The sequence below is a fragment of the Notamacropus eugenii genome, chromosome 1 (assembly GCF_028372415.1).
Source record: "Notamacropus eugenii isolate mMacEug1 chromosome 1, mMacEug1.pri_v2, whole genome shotgun sequence".
In the NCBI taxonomy this organism is placed as follows: domain Eukaryota; kingdom Metazoa; phylum Chordata; class Mammalia; order Diprotodontia; family Macropodidae; genus Notamacropus; species Notamacropus eugenii.
The window spans coordinates 9,265,884-9,279,107 of record NC_092872.1 but is presented as its reverse complement, the minus strand read 5'-3'; the positions used below and the strand labels follow the sequence as shown (position 1 = coordinate 9,279,107).

Genomic DNA, 13,224 nt, shown 5'->3' with positions numbered 1-13,224 from the left:
GGAATCCAAAGCAACACAGGATAGGATAGAAAGAGCATCAGCTTTGGAATCCACAGAAATTGGGTTTAAAATGCAAACATCCTCCCTCCTGTCCTACTTGGGTCATCACTACTACCTCCCTGGGCCTCTGTAACATTAAGGTTTGGATTAACTTAAGGTCTTTTCAACTCTAAAACATAAAATTCTAAATTCATTCCTTACTTCCTAGAAGTCAGGAGAGCACTCCAATCACATGCTTTCCAGGGTCAGCTCCTTCACACACAAACTAGAGTTTACAGGAAGCAGCCAAGACAAAATGTGTCCTCTTTTCCCCTCAACTCAGGGTAAAGAGAACAGGGATGGTTTATGTTACTATCTATGGACTTCACTACAGTGCCATCTTTGGAATCCATGGTATAGAATTGCCTTATAATTCCTTCCATTCTTCAGTGTGATGTGGCTGACTTCTGCCCAGCAAAAATGAGAGCCTTACCTAATCTGCCCAATAACAGGGGGCTCTATCTGTTGACAAGAAAACCTTGCTATGTTCTGTCTACATGACCAACCCCTATGGTTTGTGCCTTTGATGTTGCAAGCCAAGTTCCCTGCTTTGTAACCACATCCCTGAACTTTTTGTAAAGTACCCAACACACCTGCTTCCCCTTTCCTGATAGCCTTGCCTATGGTTAACTGCCCACATAGGGACGTATTCCCCCATCCCCGGTTAAGTTCCTAAAACTTGGGCACAAAAGTAAGTACTTCTTTTATCGCAGGCTGCTTTTGCATCAATAGAGCCCTCTTGCCTAAGAGAACCTCTGCCCCCTGAATTCTTTCTGAACAACCCAATTCCCAACACCATCTACCTTGTCAAGTGAACATCGTAGAATACTAGGATCTAGAACTAGAGGAGTCTGGAGTTTATCTAGTCCAATCCCCTAATGTCACATTTTGGGAAAAGGAAACTTAGAGAGGTTCTGATTTATTCAGTCACATAGCCTTTCTGTCACGGGATATGAAATGAAAATGGCTCTAACCTCTGCTTTGTCATGGACAGACAGCACTACGATGGTGGTTCCAATATGGGAAAGGGGAAGCCCTGTCTGGCAATCTCTTGGCCTCAGTTTCTCTGTCTGTAAAACAAGGATGTTAAACTAGTATAATGTAAGCGTAATGGTAGGTAGGGGAAAGAGTTAAAGATCTTCCCCACTCACTAATAGGCCTTTTGTTAACTTCTAATGAGATACTGGATCATGAGGGTCATGCCCTATAGCTCTGAAAAATGTATATATACTTTGAGATGAGGTTTTACTTTAGGGCTTAGTTTTTGGAAGAAGGTTTGTGTGCCAGACAAGACTCTGGGCAGCCATTAAGAAGCCCCCTGGCTTTGAAAACCCAGATGTTAGTGCTTCTCTCTCTGGTAATGATGTATATATTGCCTACGGTCAGACAGTTGGAAGCCCTGTCTATTGATCTTTTTGATAGGAATTTCTGAATGTAATTTGTTTGTATTTTCTCTGAAGTTCAGGGTGCTGACTTTTTCTCCTGAACTAAGTGAATGATAAATGTATTTCATTAAAGTGATTGTTGACCCTCAAAAGTTGCTTTCCTTTTAGAAAAACATTTGTAAGAACCTGTGCGGCAGATCCTCCTGCAGATGCCAAAGTGCTCGTTGCTACAACTAGTCTCGAAGGTTCTTTCCTCTTCCTTTTCTCAATCCTATTAGCCAATTACACAGGCAGTCCCTTATTTTCACTCTACTCACTTGATGCTCTTTAACAAACACCCATAGTTCACTCTGCCACTTTACCCTCTTATTTGATATTTCTTTGATAATACCAAATGTTCGTAAATGAACAAATGTCAGTAAAACAAAATAAGGTGGTTTCATGATGATGCAGCTTCTGTCCATTTTCAGGAATGCACCAAGTGGTAAAATCAGGATCTACCTATATAAACCTAGGACATGCAACTTTCAAAAGCTTATCCTTTTCTCTCCCAAGGAATACCTATATACACACACAGCAGATCATTTATCCCCATTTTACAGAAAAGGAAAGTAAGACATACCAGTTAAGCTGAGAGTAACAAAGCTAGGATCTGAACTTTGGATTCCAGATTTCCGCCATTCAAAGTTCTGGTAATAATCTCCTGTTGGTGAACATTGTACAGTAACAGCAATATTGTATGATGAAGAACTGAGAATAACTTAGCTATTACCAGCAGTACAATAATCCAAGACAATCTCAAAAGACTCATGATAAAAAATGCCTTCCGCCTCTAGAGAAAGAACTGGTGTTGTCCGAGTACAGTCTGAAGCATACTATTTTTCGTTTTTTGTGCAAGTCTTCTTGTACAAAATGACTGATAGGGAAATATTTTACGTGATTGCACATGTATAACCCGTCATAGGGAGGAGTGAGGGTAAGAAAGAAGGGATAGACTTTAGAACTCAGAAAAAAGAAAAAGAAAAAAAAAGAATTTAGAACTCAAAGCTACTTTTTTTACTTTACTTATTTATCTATTTACTTTATTCGCTTATTTAAAAGTCTTCCACTTTACACAAGTTTTTGGACATGCCAGGAGGGGTTTTCATATTCTACATGAGGAAGGCGTTACATATACACATCTGCATGATACAGTTCTGTTCAAAACAGCTTCTTTCAGAAATAACTATAAACTATACTGTCTCTCAACAAACCTGCACCATCATGGAAGTCACCACGTTATCAAAGGCCCTAGAATGAACACAGTCCCCACGGCTGTAGAAGGGGTTGCCCATGACATCTGTGTAGGAATTATGTAGCTTTCTAAACATGCTGCGGATCTTGCTGTCTCAAAGTGTTGTGTTGGAGGAATCCACCACCATAACAAATTTCACCTTGGAATTCGTCACATAGCCATGTACTTTGTAATCTTCGGTGGGATATTGGAGTCCCAAGGAGAGCTCCCTCTGATCCACCAGGGCCTTTCCCATAGCAGAGACCTTCTTGTCTACCACATCGAGAGATGTGTGCACTGTGTAATGGACTTCAGCTCATGTTCTGCAGGGATGCTCTGGATGTAGAGTGGGTAATTCTCTTTGGCAATCACCACAACGCACACTGCCACCTTGGTAGGGAAGCCTCAAAGCTATTTTTTAAAAAATGCTAAAAATTATTTTAACATGTAACAGGGAAAAAAATAAAAATTTCAAAATAAAATATACAGTACTTCAAAAAAAATCTCCTACCTTGATTAGATAATACTTATGTTGAATATTTTTGGAAAAGTCAGAGTATGGTACAAAAGAAAGACTGGCTCTGGAGTCAGTAGAACTGGGTTCAAATTCCACCTCTAACATTTACTACCTTGTGTGACCTAAGGCAAGTCAATTCACCTCCCTGGGCCTGGTTCCTTATCTATAAAATGAAGGTGCTAAACTAGATAGCCTCTAAGGTCCCTTGTAGCTCTAAACCATGATACTATAAACACCCTTCCTGTGCCAAAGAAGCTTCTAATCTGATGAAGAGACTGTCCCTGCTATTCAGATTGTGAAGAGGCATACATTCATTTTCTAGTAGAATTGGGTATAATTATAATCAGGAAGCATTAAGCAGAGTAATTGTCTAGATGTCCTTGGAAAGAAGTTTCCTAACCAAGGAACTTATAATCTACCAGGGAAGCAAAATCTATAAGTAAAAGAATTACAAAATAACAGTTTAACATGCATTGAAAATAGAGTACCAGTTAAATACATAAATGCCAAGGAAAATGAGTCCAAAATTGTCCAATTTGACAAAGGAAGAATGATTGAAGGTGGAGACTTTGGGGAACAAATGCATTTTAAGTTAGATCCTGAAAGATGCCACATATCTAGACTGGCAGGGGTGTGGGAAAGAGTGAAATCTTTCAAAGGAGGTGGGATATGGTTAGTGTCATGCTAGAGATGGTAACTGGGTGAACTGAAGGGTGCTATAACAAAAACTGTTTCAGGAAAATGTTTTGGCAGCTTGGCATAAGATAGTGCATGGAGAGAGGCAGAACAGAATAGGGTGGAAGCAAATAGGAGGAAATACAGTGTTCCAAAAGTTATTAAAGCTTTTAACTGCATTTTGGGACACCTTGTAGTTTTGAATGAAGGACAGATAATGCTGCCTGACTGGTTAGACCCAAAATCAGAAAGATATGGTCCCTATCCTCAAGGAGAGTACAATGTACTTGGGAATAGACAACATATACATGACAAACCCTCATGAACATTTACAAAAGAACTTGCAAGGGTTGGAAGAATCAATGTTTTTGTGTTTTCAGTAGTGAGAATGGGTTATGGTGAACCTCTAGCCTTGAACCCCTTTGATATCAGGGGCACACATTTGTGAGATCTGCCAAAGTCTCTATTCTCTAGAAGGCTGTGGGAGTTTTTCCGCAATGTAAATGTTTAACAGCCATCAATCCCATTTCTTGACTTCATTAGTCCATTGTGCTAATGAATTAAGTGAAATGACTCAAAGAATTTCTCATCTACATAGATTCTCCGATGTAAAATGAGGTATGTGCTCCAACTGAAAGCTTTCCCACATTCATGGCATTCATAGGGTTTCTCCCCAGTGTGGGCTCTCCGATGTACAGGAAGGTGTGAGTTACGGCAAAAGGCTTTTCTACACTAATGACATTTAAAGGGCTTCTCTCCAGTATGGATTATTTGATGTCGAATAAGGCTTTGGCTCTGACTGAAGGCTTTCCCACACTCATTACATTCAGAGGGTTTCTCACCAGTGTGGAGTCGCTGATGTCGAATAAGACTTTGGCTCTGACTGAAGGCTTTCCCACACTCTTTATTCATAAAGTTTATGCGTAAGGTTTATCCCCAGTATGGATTCTCAGACGAATAATGAACAGTGAGCTATGAGTAAAGGCTTTTCCACCCTCATTACATTTATAGGACTTTTCCCCTGTGTGGATTCTTTGATGTTCTATAAGAGATGAACTCTGACTAAAAGACCACAAAAATTACATTTATAAGGTTTTTCTCCAGTATGAATTCTATGATGGGCAATAAGTCTTGAGCTGTGATTGAAGGCTTTGCCACACTCATTAAATTCATAGGGCTTCTCTCCAGTGTGGATTCTCTGGTGTACAATAAGGTATGAACTATGACTGAAGGCTTTCCCGCAGTCATTACACATATAAGGTTTCTCTCCAGTGCGGATTCTCCGATGCTGACTAAAGCCTGAACTCTGACTGAAGCCTTTTCCATAATCACTACATTGATAAGGTTTCTCCCCTGTGTGGATTCTCTGATGTGCAATAACATGAACTATGACTGAATGTTTTTCCACGTTCATTATATTCATAGGGTTTCTCCCCAGTATGAATTCTCTGATGCTGAATAAGGCTTTGGTTTTGATTAAAGGATTTCCCACACACATTACTTTGATAAGGTTTCTCCCCAGTATGGATTCTCAGATGTTGAATAAGGTTTTTGCTCCGGCTAAAGGCTTTCCCACACTCAATACACTTATGGGGTTTTTCACCAGTATGAATTCTCTGATGTCGAATAAGGTCTGAATTCCAACTGAAGTATTTTTCACATTCACCACATTTATGTGATTTCCGTTTTTTAGGATGTCTATTTATGAGGAGTTTGGAAGTAAGACTGAACCCTTCCTTACGCTCCTTATACATCTGGCCTCTCTCTTCTCCAGGACTTGTGTTGCCCTTAATAATCACTTCCAAGAAATGTCTTTCCTCTCTTTTTCCTACCGTGTACTCCCATCACCTCTTTAGACTGTCTTTCCATTCAGTGGCTTCTTCCAGTGTGGGCTCAGGAAGAACATCCTTTTGGATACATCCTAGCGTCGTTGGGTATGAGTCTTCTTCGAAAATGATACCCTCTGAAGTCTCCTTGTTCAAGTCCTCATTCCTGGTCCTGGCATTGCCATCTAACCAAAAAAGAAAATACAAATGTTATTTCTTGCAAGTGCTCTAGAAATGCAGAGCTTGTATATATCAAAACTGACTTTGAGAAGAAAGGTAAGATTAAACCAGTTAGTCAGAAAAAGGGAAAATCAAGGATGGATAATTAAGGAATCTAGAAGAAAAATCAGGGAGAGGTTAAAGAGAGAAAAATAACATATGGCTGTTTGGGTGAGGAAATAGAAGGGAAATGGATCGGAGGGATAATGAGTAGAACGAAGGGGGAGTGGAAAAACCTGAAAGGTAGAAAACTAAGCAAGTAGTGACAGGTGAAGAGGACAAGAATTCATCTTTCCCATTATACTAGACTAGGAGAAGAGGATGACTGGATTTAGCCTAGTTCTACTGGCTTCAGGGATATAGAAATAAGATCAGCGTCCTTGACAAATTTTCAACAAGTTCTTTCTAAAGTTCAGTACAGGCAACCGTTGTAGTACTCAGAAATGTATTGAGACTCTCAACAGTCTATTAAGACAGCATTTCAAAAGCAAAGATGGAGGAGAAAGAACAGCTGGCATCAGTCCTAACAGAGTCTGTATCACTCACTGTGAGAGGCTGCCTTTGGGTCCTTTTTGTCCAGAGCTCCATGAAGATCCAGGACTCATAATTCCTATCCTTGCTCAGGCTGGGACAGAAATCCTCTTATGGAGAAAAGATAGAGAAAAGAAAGGTTAACAGAAATACAGAGCTGTTCTGGAGATTCATCACACAGTATTTAAAATGTACTTATTTACTGAACACAGATTATGCTGGGGGGCAGGGGCAAGAGTGCATAAGAGAAAGAAGTATCTAAGACATGCTGCCTACTCTCAAATACCTCTATAGTATACTAAGAATTAGACACATAAAACAATAGTGAAGACAGTATATAATCAAACGTTAAATTGTGTGCACATATGCTGAGGGCTTTAGGAATATAAAGGTGAGAGATGGAGCTATCATGGAAGATGTTGTGGAACAAACAGAATTTAAGCTAGGCCTAGAAGAAGGGATAAGTTTGGCTAGGCAGAGTATAAAGTGGGGAATTACATTCCAACTAGGAATAATGGAAGTTTCTGAACAACACAGCCTTGTTTAAAGACAAATTAGTTGGACAGCTCTATGCAGGAGGGACAGAAGACCTAGCTCAGCTCTTGTCTTATAAGGGACAAAGAGTCAGCAAGAGAAATACCTGGTTAAAATACTTAGGATTGTACTTCCATGAAGGAAAAGATGACATAGGAAGTCAAAAGAGTGAGTCTGCTGATTCAGAGCAAACTCTTTGCTCTCTCTGATTCAAAAACAAAAAAGTAGGAAGAGATGACAGATAACAGATGAAATCTGTTGCAGAAGAATCATTACCTCACAATGAAGGAATCCCACGAGGAAATAGGTGTAAATGAGGAGACTCCAAATGAATGAAGGAAAAATGAGAGAAAGACAGGAATCCCAGGCTAGAAACAGTGAATACCATATTGAGGATCGTGAAAGTAAAGCCTCATTGAATCACAAAACAGGCATGAGGAGGCCCCCTGATGAGGAGGTGACAAAGGATAGAGCAGCATGAAATTCTTGTGAAGCTGTTTCTTCCCAGAGCAATTCCTGTTCCTATGCAGGAGCTCAGCCCTGAAGACAAAGAATGTTAGAACAGGAAGGGTATTCAGAGATCATCTAGTCTACTAATATGGACTTTAAGATGTGGAAACTGAGGCCCAGAGAGGTGAAATGCCTTACCTGAAGATATACCTGTGGCATATCTGGAATTAAAAACCAGGTCTTCTGACTTACCAAGTCCAGTGCTCTTTCCATTATACTACACACTGGGATATAATTAAGCTTGTGTGAATCACGATGGAACAGGAACCTCAGAGAATAATCATGGGGACAGGACAAGAAGGGATCAGAACCTTCTCCAATCCACCATGTTCAGGGTTAGAAGCCTCAGTTTAGCAACCTTCTTCTCCATAACTCTGATGTGATGATGACTCTCACTCTGGTTCTGAAATCTCCACTTCCACAAAAAATACCCAGTCTTAGCCCTGGTCACTTCAGAATGGATATGCTAAGGAAACAACTCAGAGACATGAGCAATTCTGAAAATATTCCTGTCCAGTCATCTCAATGTCTACATCTGGAAAGCTGTATATAGTTCTTGTTGTCATGTTTTAAAAAAAGACAACTGAAGACATTTTTTATTTCGGCAAATTAAAAAGTTTTTATGCAAATGAAATAAGAAATGTAGCTAGAATTAGAAGTTAAATTATCAAGTGGAGAAAAATTATATTAGATAACTGACTAGTCTGATATCCAAGATACAGTGAAAACGTGGCTAAGACTCCAGAAAAGGAGCAGTCAAAGGATATAACAGTTTTCAAAAGAAGAAATGTGATCCATCAACAATTATATGTTTTTTTTTTAAAGCTATAAATCACTAACAGAGATATGGAAATTAAAAACTCTGAGGTTTTACCGCATGTCCTATAAGTCAGTAAAGAAAACAGAGAATCAACAATGAAAGGGCTATAGGAAGAAAGGCACACTAATACACTCTTGATGGAACAATAAATTCATTCAAGTGTTCTAGAATATTATTTGGAACACTGAGAAAATTTATAAACCTAGTCATGCTCTTTGACCCTGGATCCCAGTTTTGGGCATACTCAAATATAGAAGGGTCCCATATATACAAAAATAACAGGAACCCTTGAGAAATCACTTGGGAAACAGATGAAAAAACTGTGATATATGAATGTAATAAAAGAGTAACGTATAGAAAAAAATAGGTACAAAGCAATCAGAAAAACCATGGCAATAATGGAAAGAAATGATGCAGAGCACAATCAGCAAAATCAAGCAAACAACATATACAGTAACTACGGTAATATAAATGAAAATAATATGAAAAGGAAGTTGAATATTGATATAGTGCAGAGACCAATGCTGGACCAGGGAACAAATGATTCACCATGCTTTCTTCCCTTGGTCGGAGCTGCAACAGGCGTGCAGAATAAGGTACACACAGTCAGAGTCAATTTCACTTGTTTTTCCTTGTTTCAAAGGAGGGTTCAATGGAAGTGGGCTTGTATGTGGATATGCCAGTGGTATAAAAACAAAAGGCATCAATAAAATTTGGGGAACAGACAAAATTGAGAAGAGCAATTAAAATTATGATTCAGATAAAGAAATCCTTTAAAGATAATCAGAAATGCTTAGATTCTTCAGTTAGCAAAGGGTCATAAATAGAAACCATAAATTAATAATCATAGCTTATATTTCTGTGCTGCACTCTAGGGTTAACAAAGTATTTTTTTCACAAAAGCCTTGTGAAAAATCATTAAAAGTATAATTAACCCCATTTTCAGATGAAGAAACAGGCTTGAAATTAAGCGGCTTTCCCAGTCCCCTCTAGTTCATACATGTATACATACACACACACACACACTCTCGATGTCAGAACTAAAATTTGAGCCTGTTTTCTGATTCAAAGGTCAGTGTTTTTTCCACTTCATCAAGCTGCCATATTCACAAAAGAATACAGATTTGTTTCTCAAATTCCAAATCATCACTAGTAATTACCATTTTAGGCTTGAATGAATTATTTTCAGAATGATTAAAATATTACTTAATAGGTAGTAAATAAAGGATCTACATGAAGTCCCTATGCACCTTTAAAAATTTAGGGTTACAGGCAGTCAATAAGTAAGCATTTATTAAGCTCCTACTATGTATGTGCCAGGCAGTGTCTAGATGCTGGGGACAGAAAAGCAAAAAAATAAATAAAACAACTTCTAATCTGAAGCTGATATTTTCTCTGGGAGAATAAGCAGGAATAGAAACTGTCTGTAAAAACAGCCAATCAAAGACAATTTAATACCATTTAGGATGACTATATAATTTAAAGCACTGCTCTGAATGCTGTTTTAGAGGCTAGATCTGGAGTGAGAAAGTACAAATCCTGCCAGAGAATCTTAGTGGCTGAGTGACCCTGGAAAGGTCACTTAACTCCAGTCTGCTTCAGTCTGCTCATTTGTAAAATGGCAATAATAACTACCTTTACCTCCCAGAGCTGTTGTGAGGATCATTTCAGATCATAATGGTAACATGCTTTGCAGACCTTAAGGCAAGAGAAACACGATTTTTATCATTATTATTTGTATTATTATGCCCAGTCAAATAGCATTGAGTGACTACGTGTTTTCTTGGTTAAAAAGTGGCATTTGTAATTCATCTGTGTGTGTTGGGGGAGGGGGAAAGACATAAATTAATTTGATATCAAGAGGCAGGCAAGGTGGATTTTTGTTTTGCTTGATCATTGCATATTTATTCAGAAGCTTTTGTTTTTCCTTTTTTTCCCAATGGAGGAGTGGGAAGAGAAAATGGATTTTTGATCATAGAAAAATAAATAGAAAAAAAATAAAATGGCATTAAAAACCTATCCAGCTCATACTGTGGATGACCAAAAAGACTTAGGCGCCATAACAGCCAAAGAGGGGGGTAGGGTCTACAAGGAGGTGAAGGAGCCTCTCTTCAATCAGGGACACCCAACACTTGGTAAAGTCAGGTTTGGACTATTTGTGAGAAAAGGAACCATTCTCTTATTTTTGGTGGAAACTGGCATTGTTTCAACTTGCAGCATGAGAGAATTTACAACTCTAAAGGACTTTTAAGATCATCCTATGAACCTCCTCGTTTTAGAGATGAGGAAACTGAATCTCAAAGGGTAGACATGAGTCGACCAAAGGTCTAGAGAGTACATGGCATAGACAGGAGCTGAACCTGGGTCCTTACAAGTCTAAATCCAACGTTATTACTATCACAACATGCTGCCCGTTTAGAAGTCAGAGACAGGATCGACCTTTGTCCCGCTCTAAAAAGCAGCAAATGCCCCCTGAGGGGCAAAAACAGGCCCCCATTACCATAGGCTCAAAGGCTCCAAACTCCCTCCTCCTCCTAGGAGGCAGCCTCTCCTCCCGTCCTCTTCCAGTCATTCCAAGGAGAGATCCTGGGACCCGTAACCCGGGCCAGCACGGTGCAAGCTGGGGAAAGTACAAGCAGTCCGGTGCCAGGTTCTGGGTGCTCCCCCCCAAAGAAGCTCCCCAGGGACCACAGATTTGGGGCCACATGCGTGTGCTGGTCCTTCGTGCAGAAGAAGACCATGCCATCAGAGAAATGATGACATGACTCACACTTGACTTTGTTTTGAGGGAGGGAGGGCTGTGCAGGTCACCAGCCTCACTTCTCCTCCAGAGCCATCTGAATCCAGTGACCAGATATTCATCAGGATGACTGGAGATGACCCAGGATGAGGTAATTGGGTTAAGTGACTTGGCCAAGGTCACACAGCTAGTAAGTGTCAAATGTCTGAGGTGACATTTGAACTCAGGTCCTCCTGCTCTATCCCCTGCACCACCCAGCTGCCTGGGGCCACATAAACTCATCCAGACTGTGTTCTCCAGCATCACCTGGCGGAGAGGTGCCCCGGCCACTCCTAGGAGGGGGCGCCAGGGAGGGGCTGCGCACCGCCTGAAGTCCCCAGGGAAGAGAGTGGTCAGCTGCGGTGGACGAAGCGTCAGAGTGACCAGGGGTCGGCCCGACGATTCACCCTCCGCCGACCCGAGGGCTGCTGGGTGAAGCTTTACCACGAATGCCAGAGAAAATGGAACCGTAGACAGTGATATTCCGCACACTGTGGGGTGTGGTGACCCCGCCCAAAAAGGACGGGGGAGGTGAGGCAGGGACACGTGGGTGAGGAGGGGGGGAGGGGATGGCTCCTCCAGGGCCCCGCCCCTCGGGTCCTCCGCAGCAGCCCCGCCCCGGCCGGCCGCCCCCCAGGGATGGGGGAGGGAGGCGCCCCCCGGGCCGAGCCCTCGCTGCTCCCCCGCCCTGGGAGCCCAGTGGGCAGGCCGCAGGCGCCGCAGAGGCTGCTCTCTAGCAACGCCGGAGGTCGGCTCGTGGGTGGCCGCCCTCGGGGGCGAGCGAGCACGTGCGGGGGGGGAGGGGGGCAAGGGCCAGGGCGCCCCCTGCAGGGCGGAGCGCGCGGTGCCTGCTCCCCCAGCCTGTCACCTGTTCAGTTTCCTATAACGCCTGATGCGTTGTTCTGGTCGTGGTTTTTCGTTCTGCTAGAAATAAGTCACTTTTATATTCACCTTTGTGAAGTATTTTATCTGTCCTATTCAGTGGCTGTCTTTAAGCTGTAAATAGAATCCTTATCTTCATCATGTCAGTATTCATCCTTATGAGTGACTGTATCCTTGTATTTAATCACGTCCGTCACCTATAGATATATTCATTATTCTTTTCATCATTTATATTCATTATTACATTTATTATATTTCGTTCTATTCATTTTTCTTTCAGCTATAAATAATACATTCATTATTTCACCATTTTATATTCATGAATTCATTATATCATGTTCAATTATGTCCATCATTTTTCTCTTAGCTATAATGTTCATTATTGTTATCATTTTATACTCAGCATTATTAATTAAATCCATTCATTAGGTTCAATTATTTGTCATTTGTTAAAGTCACAAATAATATATTCATTATCATTTTCAGCACTTTTCTATTCATCATTATAAATTCTCTTCATCCATTCATTATATTCAATTATTATTGTCATTTTTAAGTTGTTTTCAGTTGTGTTTTGACTCTTCCTGACCCCATTTTGGATTTTCTTGGCGAAGACACTGAACTGATTTGCTATTTCCTTTTCCAGTTTATTTTACAGATGAGAAAACCAAGGCAAACAGGATTAAGTGCTTTGTCGGGTGTCACAACTAGCAAGTGTTTGAGGCCAGATTTAAACTCAGGGAGATGAGTCTTCTAGACTCCAAGTGCTCTAGCCACTGTGCCACTTAGCCTCTGCATTCAATCATTATTAATCAATTATATATAAGGAATATATTCATTATTATGTTAACCATTATCTTATATTCATTATGAATCATCCTATTTCTTCATTATAGTATATCTGATTTAAGTATTAATATGATTATATTCATCATATCCTTTTGGCTACAAATAATATAGTAATTATGTTCATAATTTTATGTCTATCATTATGTTCATCTTTTTTGATTGTAAATAATATTTGTTATTATTTTCACCACATTATATTCACCATTATGAATTATTAGTCATTATATTAAAATTATATTCATTATTCTTCTTTCAGCTATGCAGATAAAACAGGGTGTCCCCAAAGTCTTAGTACAGCTTTAATAATATTAATAATGGCTGATATTTATGTAGCACCAAGTGCTTTACAAATATTATCTCATTTGATCCTTATAACAACCCTGGG

General features: G+C 40.1%; 2 pseudogenes; both read right to left on the bottom strand.

Annotated features, from left to right (window-relative positions):
* Nucleotides 1-2,668: 2,668 nt before the first annotated feature.
* On the bottom strand, nucleotides 2,669-3,715 carry LOC140497838 (trafficking protein particle complex subunit 2-like protein; annotated as a pseudogene).
* On the bottom strand, nucleotides 3,001-6,632 carry LOC140533116 (uncharacterized; annotated as a pseudogene).
* Nucleotides 6,633-13,224: the final 6,592 nt, after the last annotated feature.